Source organism: Penaeus monodon, chromosome 29 (assembly GCF_015228065.2).
Source record: "Penaeus monodon isolate SGIC_2016 chromosome 29, NSTDA_Pmon_1, whole genome shotgun sequence".
NCBI classification, from domain to species: domain Eukaryota; kingdom Metazoa; phylum Arthropoda; class Malacostraca; order Decapoda; family Penaeidae; genus Penaeus; species Penaeus monodon.
In genome coordinates this window covers 2,801,347-2,801,668 of record NC_051414.1, presented here as the reverse complement: position 1 = coordinate 2,801,668, position 322 = coordinate 2,801,347, and positions in this window count along the sequence as shown.

Sequence of the window (322 nt, the reverse complement as noted above, 5' to 3'; positions counted from 1 at the left end):
GGTGTGTGTGTGTGGTGTGGGTCGGGGGGGGGGTGTGTGGTTTGGGGGGGTGTTTTGGTTTTTGTGTTTGGGTTGTTTGGGGTTGTATTTTTCAGGAGAAACCCAAGGAGAAAAGGCAAACAGAGACGAAAAAACAGGGGGGGAATTAGCGAGAGAAACGGCTGGGAACATTGTTGTCGTTATCTTAGCACTTAGTCGCCTCCTTTTTTCCTATTATTTCTTTCCGTGTTGTGAATGGCGAGAGAAAGGGTTTGCGGAGAGAGACTGCAGCGTCTTCGCGGACGGTGTGCGGACGCGTGGACTGAAGGATGGCCCTCGATAC